The 16,771-nt window shown below is 45.6% G+C and overlaps 1 protein-coding gene across 2 annotated transcripts in view; it reads right to left on the reverse strand.

Annotated features, from left to right (window-relative positions):
* Window positions 1–4,940: 4,940 nt before the first annotated feature.
* Window positions 4,941–16,771, reverse strand: part of AHDC1 (AT-hook DNA binding motif containing 1) — a 157,512-nt gene continuing 145,681 nt past the window's right edge. For both annotated transcript variants that reach the window (XR_011026297.1, XM_068269256.1), the window contains exon 5: window positions 4,941–5,506. The gene's annotated coding sequence lies outside the window, so the exon portion shown is untranslated. The remainder of the gene's footprint in view (window positions 5,507–16,771) is intronic.

Genomic DNA, 16,771 nt, shown 5'->3' on the forward strand with positions numbered 1-16,771 from the left:
AGAATTTTGTTCTCCTCTCTCCACAGAGGATCTCAGAGTGACCAATTGGGATCTTAGTCACCTCCCTTATGCTAAGTACACACTATGAGATTTGCTGGCAGATTTACTGTGAGATCAATTATTTCCAACATATCCGATCTGATATCCAATCATTTTACAAATGTTTTCAGTTCACTTCTATGCAGTGGTGGACACAGCCAGCAGTGGGCCCCTGTGCAAAATTGTAATTGTGGGCCCCCTATGACCTGCGGCGTGGCTACAAAAAATAGTGGATAGAACCTGCGGCGCGTAGCGCCGCGGCAAAAAAATGGGCGTGGCAATGACCGGATGAGGGCGGAGCTAACTGTAACTTAAAGCGAACCCGGGGTGAGGGTTTATTTCCTTTTAAACAATACTAGTTGCCTGGCGGCCCTGCTGATCTATTTGGCTGCAGTAATAAACTGAATTACACCAGCAACAAGCATGCAGCTAATCTTCTCAGTTCTGACAATATTGTCAGAAACCCCTGACCTGCTGCATGCTTGTTCAGGGTCTATGGTTGAAAGAATAGGAGGCAGAGGACCAGCACGGCAGCCAGGCAACTGGTATTGCTTAAAAGGAGAGAAATATGGCAGCCTCAATATTATTCTCACCTCAGGTTCCCTTGAAAAGTGCAACGCAAAGACAGTGGGCCCAAGTTTTGGTGACCCTTTCCCCAGAAAATTCACATAATTGTGCAGGTTTTCTCAAGAAAATACACATATATGCCCAGAAAATACGTGCAATCATGTCAGCAGATATGCCCAGAAAATACGTGCAATCATGTCGGCAGATATGCCCAGAAAATACGTGCAATCAAGTCGGCAGATATGCCCAGAAAATACGTGCAATCAAGTCGGCAGATATGCCCAGAAAATACGTGCAAACAAGTCGGCAGATATGCCCAGAAAATACATGCAATCAAGTCGGCAGATATGCCCAGAAAATACGTGCAAACAAGTCGGCAGATATGCCCAGAAAATACGTGCAATCATGTCGGCAGATATGCCCAGAAAATACATGCAATCATGTGGCAGACCTGCCCAGAACATACACCTGCTAATATAAATAAAACAAAAACATTTACTCACCTGCAGCAGCAGACCTCCTGTCCCAGCCTCCATCCGGCGCGCAGTTCCCATGGGTGGTTGGGTGGATAGGTAGCCTAGTGGGTGGGTGAGTGGGTTGGTAGCCTGGTGGGTGGGTGGGTAGGTAGCCTGGTGGGTGGGTAGGTAGCCTGGTGGGTGGGTAACTAGCCCGGTAGGTAGGTAGGTAGCCCGGTGGGTGGGTAGGTAGGTAGCCTGGTGGGTGGGTGGGTAGGTAGGTAGGTAGCCTGGTGGGTGGGTTGGTAACTAGCCCGGAAGGTAGCCGGGTGGGTGGTTAGGTAGGTAGCCTGGTGGGTGGGTAGGTAGGTAGCCTGGTGGGTGGGTTGGTAACTAGCCCGGTAGGTAGCCGGGTGGGTGGTTAGGTAGGAAGCCTGGTGGGTGGGTAGCCGGGTGGGTGGGTAGGTAGGTAGCCGGGTGGGTGGTTAGGTAGGTAGCCTGGTGGGTGGGTAGGTAGCCGGGTGGGTAGGTAGGAAGCCTGGTGGGTGGGTAGGTAGCCTGGTGGGTGGGTGGGTAGGTAGCCTGGTGGGTGGGTAGGTAGCCTGGTGGGTGGGTTGGTAACTAGCCCGGTAGGTAGCCGGGTGGGTGGTTAGGTAGGTAGCGGGGTGGGTGGTTAGGTAGGTAGCCGGGTAGGTAGGTAGGTAGCCTGGTGGGTGGGTAGGTAGCCTGGTGGGTGGGTTGGTAACTAGCCCGGTAGGTAGCCGGGTGGGTGGTTAGGTAGGTAGCCGGGTGGGTGGTTAGGTAGGTAGCCTGGTGGGTGCGTGGGTAGCCTGGTGGGTGGGTTGGTAACTAGCCCGGTAGGTAGCCGGGTGGGTGGTTAGGTAGGTAGCCGGGTGGGTGGTTAGGTAGGTAGCCGGGTGGGTAGGTAGGTAGGAAGCCTGGTGGGTGGGTAGCCGGGTGGGTGGGTAGCCGGGTGGGTGGTTTGGTAGGTAGCCGGGTGGGTAGGTAGGAAGCCTGGTGGGTGGGTAGGTAGCCGGGTGGGTAGGTAGGTAGCCGGGTGGGTAGGTAGGAAGCCTGGTGGGTGGGTAGGTAGCCTGGTGGGTGGGTAGGTAGGTAGCCTGGTGGGTGGGTAGGTAGCCTGGTGGGTGGGTTGGTAACTAGCCCGGTAGGTAGCCGGGTGGGTGGTTAGGTAGGTAGCCGGGTGGGTGGTTAGGTAGGTAGCCGGGTGGGTAGGTAGGTAGGTAGCCTGGTGGGTGGGTGGGTAGCCGGGTGGGTTGGTAACTAGCCCGGTAGGTAGCCGGGTGGGTGGTTAGGTAGGTAGCCGGGTGGGTAGGTAGCCAGGTGGGTGGTTAGGTAGTTGGGTGGGTGGTTAGGTAGGAAGCCTGGTGGGTGGGTAGGTAGCCGGTGGGTGGTTAGGTAGTTGGGTGGGTGGTTAGGTAGGAAGCCTGGTGGGTGGGTAGGTAGCCGGGTGGGTAGGTAGGTAGGAAGCCTGGTGGGTGGTTAGGTAGTCGGGTGGGTAGGTAGGAAGCCTGGTGGGTGGGTAGGTAGGTAGCCGGGTGGGTAGGTGGTTAGGTAGCCGGGTGGGTAGCTATCTGGGTGGGGGGCCCGACTCCTATCCTCCCTCCCTCCCTCCCCCTCCCATCCTCACCTCGGGGGGCCCCCTCCCGATATGCGCGGCGGGAGAGCGAACGGCAAATGCAGGAAGTCTTCAGGGCTCTCCAGGCATCCGCTAGAGGCCCAGCCGCTGAGTCTCCAATATGTCTCCAACTGGAGACATATTGGAGACTAAGCGGCTGGGCCTCTAGCGGATGCCTGGAGAGCCCTGAAGACTTCCTGCATTTGCCGCTCGCTCTCCCGCCGCGCATATCGGGAGGGGGGCCCCCCGAGGGGAGGGAGGATAGGAGTCGGGGGGCCCCCGGGGGAATAAAATAATAAAATAAAAAAAAAAAATACTTAATGGGCCCCTGAAGAAAACGGAACTTCAGGGGCCCTCGTGCGGCGGCACGGCCGTATGTCCGCCACTGCTTCTATGGGAAATCAATCAGAAAGCAGTTCGGACAAGTTGGAAATAATCAATCTGACAGTAAATCTGCCAGAAAATCTCAGTGTGTACCTAGCATAAGTCCCTTCTTCCCGTTCACTCAATTTAGATTGCCAGCCAACACTAGGAAGAGTCCTGGTGGCTTTGAACTTCTTCCACTTACTGATGATGAAGGTCACTGTGCTTACTGAGACATTCAAAGCAGCAGAAATTTTTCTGTACCCTTCCCCAGATTTACGCCTCCAGACAATCCTGTCTCAGAGGTCTACAGACAATTCCTGTGACTTCATATGCTAGGTTTGTGCTCTGACATGAACTGTTAACTGTGGTACCTTACATAGACAGATGTGTGCTTGTCCAAATCATCAGCTGATTTTACCACAGATGGACTCCTATTAAAGCAAAACTGAAGTGAAGTGTATATGGATCCGATAATATTTCCTTTTAAGCAATACCAATTTCCTGGCAGGCCTGCTAGTCTATTTGGATGCAGTAGTATCGTAATAACATCAGAAACAAGCATGCTGCAGATCCAGTCAAAGCTGACAATAATGCAAGCAACAACCTATCTGCTACATGATTGTTCAGGGTTTATGGGTAAAAGTACTAGAGGCAAAAGATCAGCAGGATAGCCAGACAACTGGTATTGCTTAAAAGAAAATAAATATGGCAGCCTCCATATACAGTAAATCTTACTTCAGACTTACTACCACTACTACTTACTTATGATCAGGGGAAATATGATGCACATGAGCTCAATTTTGTGCTTCATGGCAAAGGCTGTGAATACTTCTGTACATGTACTTTTTTATGTTTAAACAATTTGCAAAGATCTCAAGTAAACTTTTTCCGTTATGTGGTGGTGTGTGTAGAATTTTGAGGGGGAAAATTAATTTAATCCATTTTGGTAAAAAGTCTAACATAACAAAAATGTGTAAAAAGTGATGCATATTGAATACTTTCTGGATGCACTGTATCAAACAAACAACAAACACAGAACATTTATATCGCGCTTTTCTCCTGGCGGACTCAAAGCGCCAGAACTGCAGCCACTAGGACGCGCTCTATAGGCAGTAGCAGTGTTAGGGAGTCTTGCCCAAGGTCTCCTACTGAATAGGTGCAGGCTTACTGAACAGGCAGAGCTGAGATTCGAACCCTGGTCTCCTGTGTCAGAGGCAGAGCCCCTAACCATTACACTATCCAGCCACCACTCAGGACATTGTTGTCCTGTGTATGACTAGCACCATTCCCGCTTTGTAGGAGATTGTAGTAGACTAATACAAAGACTGATTCTCAGGCAGTTATACTAACAGCATTATATAAAATAAATGTAGTGATATTTAATAAATACGTAACTGGACTGTGAGGTGTATTATTTTATCTTTGCCTGGAGTTTCGCTTTAATATGCATTCAGATTATGAACGATTTCTGAAGACCTGACAGAGCAACATCATGAAGAGAGTAGCATGAGCATGATGGTGACATAAACGGTGGAATAAAGATGATAAACGATATCATAAAGAAAGCCAGAATGTGTGAGGGGAGATAAGGGACAAGCAATGATGGAAGATAAAAGAAGGAAGGTGAGCAGAAAAAAAAAAAAAAAAAAAAAAAAAGAGGAAATGCATTTCAGAAAGGGGGAAGAGCAGGAAGGGAGGGTGAGAGGGAACAGAAAGCTGCTGATGAAAGAGAGGCAATACAAAAGAGACTAGTAGAAAAAGTCCTGATCACTGTCACCTTGGATTATCACGCTCCTCAGATAACACAGTGTTCAAATTCCACAAGCCAAGCACACAACGCATACGCAGCCATTCTCTCAGTGAAAGCACAAAGCCGGTTTTGGACAATACACAATTTATGAGAAATCCTTATTTACAATAAATAGTTTTAACCGCCGAGGTTGGTGGTGGTAGGGCTTTTAACATAACGCAAGTTCAGTGCAGCCGCTAGATGGGAGAAAGGGGTGGTTGTGCAGGATTAGGGGTATGTGAGGTAAAGGGAATGGGTCATGTAACCCTTTCCTTGACAGAAGCTGCCAATCCAGTTTAAGGCTGCTCTGCTCACATGGAAATAACAAATTAGATTTTCCACCCTCCCACCATCACTACCTCGCCCCTCACATACTCCCCATTTCCGCATAATTTTTTTTACATTTTGATACATTTAAAAAAATTTCTTATGTACAATTTTTGCTGGTTTTGTGAAGATAAAACAAAACGAGAGGAAAAAAAAAAAAAAGATAAAAAAAAACACAAATATCTTCATAGGGGAGGAACCAGAGGAGACGATGTTCCAGAGCTCAGGGGGAGACAGGGAATGCACTCGCGATGTAGCCGGTGCTGGCTCAGAAGGGGATCAATCCCACAGCGTTTCTTCTGGCTTCAGTGGAGGGAAGGGACTGAGCTGTGGATTTAAGAAAAGAAAGATTACCTGTAACTGGAATCCAAGACAAGCTTACGTACACATAAATGCAAATGAATTCAGCTGAAAACTAAAAACAGGTGTTGGTATTGCCTATAGCAACCACCTATCAGTTTTCTCTGATGAAGAGTAGAAACCAGGGCCACCATCTGCCTGGCAGCTAAAAGCAGCACAACAACAGGATGAATAAAGCAAAAATGGAGCAGACTGCAGAAACCAATCTGAATCCTTTTTATTGAATAAAAACAAAACAAACAAACAAAAAAAAACATTCATCACTCCAAATTTAATGCAGATTACAGTACATGCAACTTGGAATTGAGCTAGTCAAAACTGTCAGGAAGTGAATGGTATTATCCCAAGCTGCATACATGTTCCATTAAATTTGCATGCAACCTGAAATCATTAGCATCTTGCTTATAATCCCTAGTCAGCACATTCACCATCTCAACAGCTAGAACTGTATGTAGAGTAACACAGCAAACACATGACTTGGTTCTGCCTTTGTGGGGGTGGGAGTGTACCTAAACTTAGAGATCTACCTAAACTGAGGCACCGATAATTGAGACAATAGCAAGACAGCGTTACCAAATGTCTGATCCTACCCCACAGTGTGCTGATGCCCATTATTTTGGGGGTTAGCAAGGGTCTTAACAGCTCTGCACAACCCTGACCCTACCCTCCAGTCAATTATGTTATAAGGAGTTGTGCACTTCCACAACCCAGATGGGCATGTAATAATGGTATCTACCATGCTTCACAGCTGGCTGATTAGATGGGCAGCGCACATTATTGTAGTGGATAGCACTCTTTCCTTGCAGCACTAGGATTAAATTGTGAGCTCCTTTTGAGGGACAGTTAGTGACAAGACAATATACTCTGTACAGCGCTGTGGAAGATGTCGGCGCTATATAAATACTAAATAATAATATGCTCCAGGATCCTGCCTTTCTCCTTGCGCTGCTCGCAAGTTATTTATATAAATAAAACCAACATGTAAAAAGACACACAATAAGAAGCAAAGGTATGGTTCTCAAAAGGACCTGATCCCACAGTTGTGTCCGCTTCTGTCCACTTTTCAGCATCTGTAACATTGATGTGTAACTGAAAAGATGATTATTCTGAACAATGAAGACATCCTATTATTTCAAGTAACCTGTATATAATGCAGCTACAGACATGTCCCACCCACCAAACCATACTCCGTCCTTAGGTGGTTGCACTTTCTGCATCTATACTAAGCAGCCTTACCACTTGTTCCCTTTCTAAAATGTCAGGTTCACTCTAAATGAAGTATAAACTTTTAGAAATATGCAAGCTGCTTTGCTAATGCCTTATAAAAAGTGATACTTGTCTGGCTGTCACCCTGATCTTTTGCCTTCAGCACTTTCTGAGCCACTAATCTGTAATAAGCATGTGGCTGGTGACATCTGAATACTCATCCTGAGTGTGTGACTCACTGCGTTGTGGATCGGAATGATGATTGCTTTTAAAAACACATGTGCCTTCTCATTGTCCTGCATAGACATTTTCTTTTAGTAAGTATTAGGGCCCATTCATACTAGAGTGTATTGCCGGCAATTTCGGCAAAACGCTCAAGCGCTAGCGCTTTTTAAAGCGCTAGTGCTGTAATACCCTATGGGCCCGTTCTTACTTGGGCGATTTGCATTAATAGCCGGCGATTAACGCAAATCGTAAACCGTGTAAGCCTGCACCATTTTCAGGCGATTTCCCGGCGATCGCGTTTCAGTGCTATAGAAGCGCTAAACGCGATCGCGGGAAAATCGCTGCAGTGACCAGTGATTTTTCCTCGATCACGGAAAAATCACTCCTTTTAAGTGCAAATGGGGCCTAAGTTTATTTATTATTAATAATCTGTAACTAGAGTTTGGGCAGGCTACCTTCTTGTTTCAGCAAGGTATGGTCTGTGAAAGCTTAGTAAGCATAGAACTACCCAAATGTCACTTTTGCGTCCAACAAGGCTACTTGCAATTAATCATCTTATTTTTACACTGTGGTCATGTGACCTGAAATAGCCCAGCATGTTCTATGGGCAGGACAACCACTCCTGCTTGGCTGAGCATTACTAAGTTGCTCAGACTGCAAAGGGATGGGTTGAGACAGACTTCTTAGAGTAGATTGCAGAGGTGGCTTTGGTAGTCTGTGCTGCAGGAAGCAGCTGTGCAGGGACTCTTAACTGGCTACTTAAAGGAGTTATCAGGGATTTTTATAGAAAATATTTTATAGAAAATAAACGCTACTTACCGGGGGCTTCCTCCAGCCCCAAGCTCCCAGGACCTCCCTCGCCACAGTTCTGCCTTCAGCCGTTCGCCGGAGCTCCGACCCGGTCCCCGGCGATGACGTCAGAGCGACCTCCAGGTGCGGCGCTGTCAATCATCGGCGCATGGGCCGGAGCGGACTGCGCAGGCGCAGAACCACTGCACCTGCGCAGTCCGCTCCGGCCCACGTGGTGGTGATTGATTGAGCTCCGGCGAACGGCTGAAGGCAGAGCTGCGGCGAGGGAGGTCCTGGGAGCTTGGGGCTGGAGGAAGCCCCCGGTAAGTAGCATTTATTTTCTATAAAAATCCCTGATAACTCCTTTAAAACAGATTTGAAATTAGGAGCTTAGGAGATAAAACAAAGCTTTGCCTAGGAGTACCTGTACAGAACTAGGGACAACATCTGTGCCTATGGGTAGATTTTAAGACTGGAAAGTCTGAAGATTTAATGAGGAGGGTTTTCCACTGTCTAATTTGAAGATGCAGTAATGTTTAGCCCCTGAGATGTTACAGTTATCTGAAGAAAAGTAAGTCTCCATGGTAAGAGTTGTAAAATTTGGGGAAATTGTGAGTGTACCACTAGGAATGATCAATGAGATGCAAATAATTAGGAGTTCATGAAGGATTATATATATATAAATATATGTGGCTTGAAAATTAACCAACCAAATTGATCCTTCGTGGGACTCGATTGGTCTATTTTTGCATTCACAATGTATGAACTCAGGAATTATTTGCATCTCATTAATCATCCCTAGCAACACCACAGGAAAGCTGCACATATTTACTGTTGCATATTTAACATGCAGGGCTGTGGAGTCGGTACAAAAATCATCCAACTCCTCAGTTCATGAAACCACCGACTTCAACTCCGACTCCAGGTACTCAAAATGGCTCAGACTCCTCAACTCTGACTCCTTAGTCTAATTCTTACCAGGGTTGTGGATTTGGTACAAACATCATCCAACTCAGACTCCTCAGTTTATGAAACCACCAACTCCAAGTACCCAAAATTGCTCAGACTCCTCGACTCCACAGCCCTGTTAACATGTCTTCTTTAGTTGCTGATAATGGTTACCACAAACCCCACCTTATACTAGCCCTCGTTTTCTAGCCTGGTATTACTGTGAGGAGACAGACATCCCACTATGGGACAAGTTTAGTAGGCACCAAGCAGTACAAGCAGGGCTATGTAGTCAGTACAAAAATCATCTGACTCCTCAGCTTATGAAACGCAGACTTCAGGTACCAGAAAATTGCTCCGACTCCACAGCCCTGAGTAGAAGGCACAAGTCTCTACAGATCTTTCAATGGAGAGAGAGGCGTGGGAAGGTTAAAAAAAAAAACCATCAACAAAACACAGGCATTAACCACTTCAGGACCACAGGCTTACACCCCCCTAGTGAACAGGCCATTTTTTCACAAAACAAGGCTGTGCAGCTTTGTCAGCTTGCTGCACAGCCATAACACCACACAAATTAAATTTTTCCTCCTCTTCCTGTCCTTAGTAGGCCACTCTGTCTCTGATCGCTGCTGCAATCTTTTTTTTTTTCCATTAAAAAAGAGAAAGGCTTTTCCCTCCCTCCCCCCACTCCGTCCTAAACTAGCTCTGGCCAGCGATCTGTCCTCTTCCCTGCCTCTCATGGGCTTCAGCCTATGAGAGGGCTTTATTTCCGCTCCTCTCCAAGGGACAGCTGAATGTCCCCCGTACAGTGCTGGTGGAGATTGCAGCGCTGTACAAACGTAAACAAAGGAGTTTTTATTTCCCTTTTGGTTAAAAACAGTCTGCTAGCCATGATCGCGGCTAGCAGGCTGATCACGGAGCTCAACTCCATGACACGGCAGGGAACGATCATGCATGCGCGCGATCGTTCCCCGCTAAATTACAGCTCTAGTAATTGACGCAATTAGCGTTAGTCCTGGGGATGCCACCTTGCGACCGCCAATTGGCGTTAGGCGGTTGTAAGGTGGTTAAAGGAAAATGAGCTCCTTCTCACTTCCTCAAAAACTGCTTCACCTAATTATATTGTGAGGTCATTGCTAACATGAAGTCAACTAATAAGGCGTAGAGACCACTAGCAAAAACAGTGGCCCATACGCATTTCACTTTTTCTCCTGAGTTTTCTTCTCGGTGATATTTTCACACCTGGTCATAAAATGCATTTTATACCACCAACAAGCAAGAAAATACTCAACATAATTTTCATAGTACTTTTTCACCAACTTTTAGGCACTTCTTCAATGGTACCATGCTGAGAAGTTATTTTAAAGAGAATTTGAAAATGATCTCCTAGGAGATAAAACAAGAGAAAAAGTTAATTTAATATGGGCCATCTTCAGGATAGAAATACCAGTTATATGTGCCCTTTCTTGCACTCTAGTTAAGTCAGCATGAGGAGGAATTAAAAGATGTTATATCCCATCAGTTTGTTTTCAACCAATAAAACTGAAAAGAGACAAAACAGACATCAATGCATGCTAAAGTGGCTCAACTCATTATCCAAATATGATCCATTATTTTGAATGCTTGAAACGCTAGCAAAGAAATATACTCAAGTGGACCTGCATTGAGAGATTATGAACAACCCTAGGCAGACCAAATGGTAAATTCCAGTTGTTATGCTGATCTTTTGGCTACAGTAGTTTAAGCCTTGTGAGGTCATAATAATGACAGTCTGATGTCAGTACAGACATAAGGCTATGTTCACAGTGGGACATTGCAGTGCGTCAGACAATATAATTCCATTGCTAACGCCATTATATAGTAATATAGGATAATATATAGGTAATATAGGATAAAGTCCTCTACAAAGCTGCGAAATACAAACTGCAGAGAGCCATTACCGACGCAAAAAAAGATTATTCACAAAAACTCGAGGAAAAATTTTCTAACGCCGACTCATCCACAATATGGAAATCTCTACATGAAATTACCAGCTACAGGAGGAAATCTCCTCCCCCCTCACTACATAACCTGCAGCTTGTAAATGAGCTGAATACATTTTATTGCAGGTTTGACACTACCAACAAAAGCCAAACACAACAAGTCAATTTGCATCTCTGCCACAGGCAAACTGAACACTCTTCCTGCCAGCCAACGTCTCCACCCCCTGCGGTGCCTCAGCAACTACACAACACAGGAGGCCAGACACAATCTATTGACCTGTCCCCAGATGTGCATGCTCTAACAATATGCCAATCAGATGTAAACAGACTCTTTAAAAAACAAAACACCAGGAAAGCAATGGGACCAGACGCTGTGTCTGCGAAATGCTTGAATCTCTGTGCCGACCAATTAGCGCCTGTATTTACAGACATATTCAAAGCATCTCTAGAACTCTCAATTGTTCCTGCCTGTTTTAAAAGCGCAACTATTGTACCAATTCAAAAAAACCCCAAAACCTGCATGTTTAAATGATTACAGGCCTGTTGCGCTGACATCACTGGTCATGAAAGCATTTGAAAAACTGATAATGACTTATCTGAAATCCATCACAGATCCCCTGCTGGACTCTTTGCAATTTGCCTACAGGCCTAACAGATCCGCAGACGATGCCGTGAACATGTGTATGCATTATGTACTACAGCATTTAGATATCCCAGGAACCTACACCAGGATTTTATTTATAGATTTCAGCTCTGCATTTAATACCATAATTCCATCACTGCTGCACAGCAAGCTCTCCCAGCTACATATACCTGAATCTCTCTGCAAATGGATAACCGACTTCTTAACCGACAGAAGACAGCGTGTTAGACTTGGTAAACTCACATCAAGCTCTCTGACAGTCAGTACTGGTGCACCCCAGGGCTGTGTGCTTTCCCCACTGCTGTACTCACTTTACACAAATGACTGCATCTCCACAGATCCATCTGTTAAGGTTCTGAAGTTTGCAGACGACACAACAGTTGTTGGTCTCATTCAAAACGGGGATGAGTCTGCATACAGGCATGTGGTGGGACAGCTTTCCTCCTGGTGCAGCAGCAACAACTTGGAACTAAATGCTCTCAAAACCATGGAGATGATAATAGACTTTAGGAGATCTCCCCCCCAGCACCTCCCCTTAACCATAAATGGATCCACAATAACCCAAGTAGAGTCATTCAAGTTTCTTGGGTCCACGATCTCAAACGACTTAAAATGGGACAACAACACTGCCACTATTGTCAAGAAAGCACAACAGAGAATGTACCATCTACGGCAGCTGAAAAAGTTTGGCCTACCTCAAAATCTAATGGTGCAGTTCTACACTGCAATCATCGAATCAACCATAACATCATCTATGACTGTATGGTTCGGCTCCTGCTCAGCATTAGAAAAGGGGAGGCTGTAGCGCATCATCCGATCAGCGGAAAGGATAATTGGCTGTAGCTTACCTTCCCTGCAGGATCTTTACACTAGCAGGTGCAGAAAGAGAGCAACCAAAATTGCCTCTGACCCCTCTCACCCAGCTCACTCCATCTTCCAGCGCATGCCTTCAGGAGTAAGATTCCGGTCAATCGCTACCAAAACCTCTAGACACAGGAACAGTTTTTTTCCTCAAGCGGTAGCCATACTTAACCACTTGAGGACCCACCCTTTACCCCCCCTTAAGGACCAGCGCTGTTTAATGGGATCTGTGCTGGGTGGGCTCTGCAGCCCCCAGCACAGATCAGAGGGCACACAGAGCGATCAGATCGCCCCCCTTTTTACCCCCCTATGGGGATGATGTGCAGGGGGGGTCTGATCGCTCCTGCCTGCAGGCATTTAGCGGGGGGGGCACCTCAAAGCCCCCCTCCGCGGCGAAATTCCCCCCTCCCTCTCCTACCTGTCCCCTCCCCGGTGATCCGGGCTGCACAGGACGCTATCCGTCCTGTGCAGCCAGTGACAGGACGTCCCGTCACATGGCGGCGATCCCCGGCCGCTGATTGGCCGGGGATCGCCGATCTGCCTTACGGCGCTGCTGCGCAGCAGCGCCGTACAATGTAAACAAAGCGGATTATTTCCGCTTGTGTTTACATTTAGCCTGCGAGCCGCCATCGGCGGCCCGCAGGCTATTCACGGAGCCCCCCGCCGCTGATTAATCAGCCTGCAGCTGGCGACGCAGTACTGCGTCGCTGGTCCTGCAGCTGCCACTTTGCCGACGCACGGTATAAGCGTGCGGTCGGCAAGTGGTTAATGCTGAACCACGTTAGAGCTGCTAGGACTGAAAGTAATCAGCACAGAACTAAACATGAACAATTCTCACATTGCTTACTGCCACTATACTTATAATGTCCTTAACTTGTAATATTCACACTGTCTGTCCTTGTATTGTTTTTGTTTGTGTTTGTTAAGCAACTGCCAAGACAAATTCCTTGTAGGTGCAAACTTACTTGGCGAAAATAAATTGATTCTGATTCTGATTCTGATATAGTGGAATATGTCAGTATAATGCGGTGAATGCAGTGCGGCAACATATAATATGTCTGTTATCGGCTGCAGTGAAGCAAACTTTATATGTACTGTATGCTTCACACTACATATATCATGCGCAATGCGACTTTTCCCTTCCGCACCAATCTAGCTTTATAGGATACACATTGCATCATGACACTGAACATAGCCTTACCCTGTTCCATACTGATCCCTGCAATGAACTGTGTTGGCTTTATTCAGATAAGTGCCCATGCATTCCCCTGCTACGGAATGTCTCCCGTTACCACCCTCCCATTTCATAGAACAGTACAGGTCTTTAATGCGATCACTGGCAAGCATCTACAGAGAATGATCACAAGACATTGTTTCATGGGAGAGGTGTATGTACACATGGCTGCAGGACCATCCCACACGGTCAGTTCTGCTGCTGAGACATGCTGCTGCAACCCATCTCCAGTGATACAGTCATGTAACTAGCACATTTCTAGGACTTCAGGGGGGATTCCACCTCTAGTTGCTCATCCACTAAAGGCTGCTGGCTTTTTTGAGAAGCGAGGCCCAGCCCAGCCTGCTATCAAACAGCTTTGCAATTTTAGAAACCACTCGTGATTTCCTAATCATGAAAAGCCACCAAAAAAAAAAAAAAAAAAAAAAAAAGATTCCTTGAGCGATCGTAATTTGGCCCTACAGCCACTGAATGTGATTACATTGGAACCCCTGCCAAAGGATTCTACTGTTGTATTGATTCCATTGTTGTAACACACTGCTCTGCTGTTACCGAAAAGCTTTTGCCTATTGAAGCCGGAAAACTACCGAACTTCTACCGCACCTGTGAACATTTTTATGAATTAGCACACAAAAGTCTAAAATACCGAATGTGGTATTTTAACAACCAGATTTCTTTATCGCACAGCCTTTTATGAATCGAGGCCAAAGTCAGAACAGCAGACTGCTGCATGTCACTTCTTTCCACAGTAATTCATACACACTACTGCATTATTTACCGAGATATAATCCATGGAACAGTAGGAACACACACTGCCGAGGTGGAACCATGGATGTCAGGCTCTACAGCTGGAAGTGTCTCAATCATGTCTCCACAGCTTGCTAAACCTGTGGTTAAAGACTCACAGATAATTGAACCCTAATATCCAGGAGGCGGTGTTTATTCACATGACGTAACAGATGTCCATTCACAAAACCAACAACCATTCGAGGCCACGGCGGGTCCCCATTCTCAAGATATCTAACGGAATAGTAATAATCATTACCTGAAACGGCCCCAAAATACTTGGTGTTTTGAATGGACATCTGTTAAGTCATGTGAATAAACACCACTTTATTCGTTACTCAGTGTGCAGACCATTTAGATTTCATTACTGACTGTATACTGGTCCAGCACCTCGTATTCTGGTATGGTGTTAGACTAATATGCAGGAAGACACGGCCTTTACACATATCCATTAATGACGTTTTTAAATCAATCCTGTGAACGGTGCGGCATAATTCCCAACTGCATGCTTTGGTGTAATATTGCTCCTGCATTGATGGTGGAGTCCATGCTCAGAATTTACCTCACAACTGAATTTGCACCTCTAGTGACCTAGCCTCAGCAAAAACTACAGGACGCCAATTTCATAAAGCTGGAATTTATGAAGGCCGTCACTAAGGAACTGCTTGTATCCAAGGCTAAACTCACAGAGACGTGAATTGGCACAAGGAGCAAAAAATCTGAACCCACTGAGAAATGGAAAAACTCCAAGAGAAAATCCATTTTTGTTGAAAAAAAAAAATTAATGCTTTCAGTTTGACTTTATACATTGAAAGGATTAATGACAAACCTTATTTCAGCTTTACTAATTTGTTATTGTTTGTAAAAGACATTTTACAGTTTTTCTAACAGAAAAGTGTGCCAAAGCTTGTTGTCAATGCTTTAGTCCAGGTGTTACAAATGAGGAACAATGGCTTTTACACTGTGCAACTAATTACGTACAGCAATATGGGAGTTTCTGGACAGTCTTGTGGCAACAGACTGCTGGTTCTGAACGGATCAAGAAGGGCACTAGGGCTGAGCTCTGCAAAGCTCCTATATTCGGAATACAAATTTCCATTAAAACGTGCGGGTTGTGGCAAGGGGGCAGTTAACTTACCCATGTTGCCACCTATAGCTGATGCACTCCTTGTCCCTCCAATACTTCCTTCTTCCAGTTTTAAAGGAAAAAGCATTGGAAAGACTGTCTGCGATGGAGGCCGATGTGGTATAGTGCAAAGAGTACTGGTGCTATTGATTGTACAATCTTACCAACTGTATGTAGTTGAAGGGTAAACTGAGATAGTGTATGCTGAATGGATACTTTAGATAGTCCCTCATATTACATAGAAGTTGTAAGACTGTACAATCATGATTGTATCATAAGTGGACACCTTTAGGTGGCAAGGATGAGCAAATCCAGCTTAATTTCAGTTTTGGAAATTCACTGGCCATACAATATCAGCCATTTTCTATAGATTACATGTTAGATTTGATAAACATTTAATCTGAAGAATAGCTATTAAAAAAAAAAATCAAGGTTCTTAATGTTTAATCACTGGAACACTGATTGGGGAGAGGCCACTCTTTTTCAGACTGACTTGGGTGGGCGAGGTGGTGAAGCAGGCACATGTGGCCTGAGCTTCATATAGCTTTGTACTTCATAAACCAATACAAAGCTAGCAGTGGCAGTGCTCAGATCGACATCATGTCTACTGACATCTCATGGAATATCAACTAATGCACAACAGAACCCAAGTAAACACATGACATCAGTCAGATACTGATCATTAACCTGATTAATAATAATGTATGGTTGCACACTTATGCAGCACCCATCTACATTTATCGCAATTTACTCATGTGTAAATATGGGAAATTTAAAGCAAAGGTTAATCGTGAAGAGTCCTCCTCAAATCTATATTTATATTGAGAGAAAGTCGAAGGAAGCTTTCCACCTACATTTCCGTATACATACAAGTATGGACAGCCTGAGATCAGTTGTGTTAGGCCTCTTTCACACGAGAGGTTGAACTGCCTGATATTAGGCAGTTCAGCCTCCCAGCAGCAAGCACAACTTTGGTGCAATTTTAATGCATCCGAATGGCAGCATTTGTAACTACCTCTGGAGGTACAGACAATGGCCAGACGCTGTAGTACCGAACAAATAAGATGCTAAATGGTCACTAGAGGTATCTGGAGCTATGCAGAATGCAGCACATACGACAGGTACATTGTGTTGGGTCCAGTTATCAAACATGTTGATTGAGGTGTGCTTGATGGGTTAAAGTCTGGGGTATATGGAGGCCTGGGAACGAAGCTCAAAATGTGACTCAGAGATGGCAACCATCTTCCAGGCCACTGTCCGTAATCCTGTGAAAACAGCAGCCGTTGTGTCTGATGAACCCTTCTGAGCATGGATGCTGTCACCAGCCATCTGCTCTGGAGTCCCATTTGTAACGGGGTTCGCTGTACAGTTGTTTGACACACATCTGGAATCCTGGTTCATTTTGGCAGCGAGTTTCATCACAATACACATA

This window comes from Hyperolius riggenbachi, chromosome 2 (assembly GCF_040937935.1).
Source record: "Hyperolius riggenbachi isolate aHypRig1 chromosome 2, aHypRig1.pri, whole genome shotgun sequence".
Classification (NCBI taxonomy): Eukaryota; Metazoa; Chordata; class Amphibia; order Anura; family Hyperoliidae; genus Hyperolius; species Hyperolius riggenbachi.